The sequence below is a fragment of the Arachis ipaensis genome, chromosome B8 (assembly GCF_059453495.1).
Source record: "Arachis ipaensis isolate K30076 ecotype BB chromosome B8, ASM5945349v1, whole genome shotgun sequence".
Taxonomy (NCBI): Eukaryota; Viridiplantae; Streptophyta; class Magnoliopsida; order Fabales; family Fabaceae; genus Arachis; species Arachis ipaensis.
This window is the reverse complement of record NC_142443.1, coordinates 61,834,223-61,838,381: the sequence shown is the minus strand read 5'-3', so window position 1 is coordinate 61,838,381 and position 4,159 is coordinate 61,834,223. Positions and strand designations below refer to the sequence as shown.

General features: G+C 33.7%; 1 long non-coding RNA gene across 1 annotated transcript; it reads left to right on the top strand.

The window, feature by feature from the left end:
* The first annotated feature begins 1,946 nt into the window (after positions 1-1,946).
* On the top strand, positions 1,947-3,388 carry LOC148548305 (uncharacterized). The gene is made up of 3 exons (XR_015896004.1): positions 1,947-2,178; positions 2,646-2,738; positions 3,282-3,388. It is a non-coding gene; the product is annotated as an uncharacterized LOC148548305 (long non-coding RNA).
* The last annotated feature ends 771 nt before the right edge of the window (positions 3,389-4,159 follow it).

Here is a 4,159-nt window from a genome sequence, read left to right as displayed (position 1 = left end):
AAAAAAAGGTTTTGTTTGCTTTACGTTCTTAATTCTTATGGCCAATTTTGACCTTTCAAGAAAGCCAGAGATGTTTGCCGGACTGCAGTTCACCAGCTCTCCGGTCACCAGGTCTCTCTCTATCTCTCTTGCTATTTATGTTCTTGCGTCCTGTTTGACTTCAAAAATCTGTGATTGCGATTTCTATTTGAATTTGATTTGGGATTCAACTCTTATGATTAGAATTTATTGCTGATGATTAAGGTTCTAGTTTTAATTGATTGCCTATTCAGCTGCCGTGTTTAGGAAAGGCAAAGGGATGAGTTTACAAGAATGAGATTGCAGCTTAGAATTCCTGCAATTGAAAGGGTTTTATTTTTTACATGTGAAGATTCTATACAGTATTTTGAAAATGGATTTCATATTCTTAAAGGTGAGTAGTATCTAAACATTTTCTTCTAAATTTAATGAACCTGCTTTACATTTACTCCATCTTTCTCTTTATGCTGCTCAGTTTTACTTAGATTTGGCAAATTAAATGTGCTGCAGTTCTTTCCAACTGCTGAGGAGTCAATGAATTACTATAATGAGAAATGATGTGTTGATGGAAAAGGACTTGTTCTGCCCAGTCAGATTGTAAGGTCAGCTTTGCTATGTGCTAGTTCGGCCGAAAATTGGGGATTCTGGAGTATTATACTCTTGCTTCTTCTTGTTTTATGTCTTACCTCTTACTTTATCTTTTGTTTAGAGGTATGTCAAATATTATATATGGAGGGACCAAATCCAGTTTCAAGTGCACAAGGAAGCACGTCAGAAAATTCAGGTTTGTTCTTATCTTCAGTTGCTGGCTCAGTTCATTAGGAATCTTTTGCATCCCAACAGAGATTAGCAGGCCATAATTTTTTTCTTGATTAATTTTTTCCTTTGATTTTTCATTCTTTTTTTCTTCTCTTCTTAATTTCCATTTCTACTGATGTTCTTATGCGTTACAACAATTTTTTGCTATTTCAATTTATTGCAATTTCTGTCCAAAAATTAAAAAAACTTTTGTTATTTGTTCTTATCATAAGTTGACCCCTTTATTGTATAATAGGACATGGTTTGCCTGTTCTGAATAAAGACGGTAATCTGGCATCTCTAGATACTGATGAAGGAGGTTGGGTCTTCAATTCTTCATCTTCTGAGGTACAAATGTTACATCAAGTTATCCTATATTCCTTGTATCTACTGGTCTTGTGGAGTATTTAGTGGAATTGATTTCAGAAAATGATCTTGAATTGGTAAATAATTCTGGTATGACAGTGTTACAATACGCTGCTTATAGTTGGGATGAGAATATTAACATCAAGATTGCAAAATGTTGTGTTTGTAATTGAGAGGGAGTGAACTTTTCAATTATGATTTCTTTTGTATATAATAGGTTCAATATCCTGGAGTTCAGCATATCATAATGACAGATATCCATAACTTGCAAGCATTTGCTTTGTACATGCAAAAGGCAGATATCAAATTTGATCTATGTTCAATAACAACAGAAATGGAAACATAGGTGAACTTCCTTTTCTGATTATATTGACACTTTGTTGGTTCACACCTCATATATATTCCACACTTCCACAAAATTCTGCATTTTATCTTAGAATATTATAAAATTTCATTCGAGAGGTTGATTTAACTGGAAATTATCTATGTCAAGTTTATCTTTAACTTGGATACTCCTTGGTCATTCAGATTTCTTCAAGGACTTGAAACAGATTCAGCAACTGTGAAAAAAAATCAGACAAGCGATTGACAACCAAACTGAAGTTACTGTACAACTCATTAATTATACAAAGACCGGTAAGCAAGTCTAATGTTTCTGCACAGAAAACTACTTTAATAGGCAAAGTTAATATAAAATGATAGGAAATGTTAGCAATTTTTTTCCCTTATTAGCACTATTTAGTTTATTAAAAGGAAACAAAATACTATGAAGCTCGGCAGTGATGTAGTTATTATTCCTATTATCTTTAACCTGCAATAACTGATCAAAAGATGCTGCTTTGTTATCACAACATTTTGTACTGTCCTGAATGGAGGAGGAGGAGCTATTTCAGTAGCTCTTGTCTTGAATCAAAATACTGCCAAGGTAGCTGCAGCTTCGGAAACTGCTGCATTCTCCCAAAATCCTGCACTTGTTCTTGCTCCAGTTATCCCAAGGTATGCCTTTGTTGCTGTTGTACAAAGTCTTTTTGGAGAAGTATTTTCTGATATTTCTGATGTTAGTATTTCAAATGCCATCTAAATAATGCAGTGTCCAAGGCAATGAAAAGAGCTAACTTCTTTTTCATGTGATTGGTTATTTGGATATTATGGGCTTGATTGTGTAAATGTGTAACTATGATGACAGGGTGAAGTGGATGCTGTTTTTGTTCATGCTATACTAGCAGTGTGAAACTTGCAGTGTGTCTAGTGATTCTTTGATAGTGCTAGTTCAGTTGGATTTTTCATTTCTTCTTGCACTGGGATTTTCCTATAAGCCACGTGGTTTACTGTTGCATTTGTCAGTTTGTTTTACACTTTGTCTACTTACTTTATATATTCTTTCCCATTTACTGGAATTTTGGTTTGTTTAATTTTCTGGATAGATGTACCGATAATTCACCCTGTTTGCATGTGTTTTGCAGAGTCAACTGAAGGCTAAGTGGGAAGAGTAGAAGAAATTGCTTGAGAAGGCAAGATATGACGCTGAGAAGAAATATGATGAAATAAATGAGCAGGTTTTCTTTTCACCCATTTAGTTTAACTGATGCCTTATTCAGTTATCCTTTAGTGTTCTTGTTGAATTATTGTGTCCTAACTTGCTCTTATTGTCTAGTATTAAACTGTTGTCTACCCAACACATTAAAAAATTGTGGTCCATTGATGTGTATATGAGGAATTCATTATTTACAGGACTGTTAATTTATTTGGTATCTTTGGTGAGTGTTGGTTGCAGTTTGCAACCTAATATCAGTTACAGTTAGCAAGTCTAGTTAATCACTGTCAATGTGCAGTCTGCGCCACTGTCGGTGATTGAATGACCTCTTCCTCCTAACTCTGTATTTTCTCTTTATCTTCAACTCAAAATATAAAAGAAATAATGGGTCACATTGTAATTCAATTTAAACAGCATGTCCATAAACTGTATTTGATAGCAGGCAGTAACATTGTTTCTTCCTTGTGGCAAGCCCACATAGTGTGAACTGTTTTTATTATTTATATTTTATTGCATTGGTTTCTTTCAAATTACTTGTGTGATTGATGTCATCAACCTCCTTCAGAATAAAATACTTCATAGCCATCTTGAAGCTTTGCATATTCGGAAGGCAAAAAAGGAGCACAATGCCGCTGGTATATCATTTGGAAGTAGTAGTGCAGATACATTTGGTGATGCTGGTCTTCAAATTGTGATGACTTGTCTCCGGAATTCAAAAAAAATTGTAAATACTTGTCATGTGCTGCAAATTTGTTTCGCTTGTATATTTGTATATTCATTTTAAGTTCTCTACTTTCACAGTCAGAAACAGAAGTGTCAGCTTTGATATTATTAGTAGTAAATTTTAAGTGATATTATGGTTATTTTGATATTATTTAAAGAAATTATTTAGTATAATTATGTATTTATTTTTATTTTATAATATTCAACTCATTTAAATAAAAATACAGAATTATTATACATGTAATCATATTAACTATTATGTTGTATTGATAATTATTAGATATATATATATATATATATATACAGAAAAAAAACAAGACCTAAGGCTACACTTATATACAGTAGTTCTAGTATACAAAAAAAATCGAGACCTAAGGCTACACTTATATACAGTAGCTATAGTATATATCAAAAAAAAAAAGAAGAACCTAAGGCTACGCTTATAAAAAGTAGCCATGGTATACAATGTGGCTACGCTTTACAAGTGATGCAGTAGCGTTAAAAAGCGTAGCCTATTTTGGAAGAATGAAAGCTGAAAAGCGTAGTCTTTGGTCCTGGACAGCATCACTTGAAAAGCGTAGCCTATTCCTAAACGCCAAAAGCGTAGCCCTTGGTGCAGAAAAGCGTAGCCTTTGAGAATAGGCAACGGCCGAATAGGAATCACCTCAAAAAGTGTAGCCGTAGTCCAAAAAGCGTAGCCGTAGCCTAAGGCATCATTTT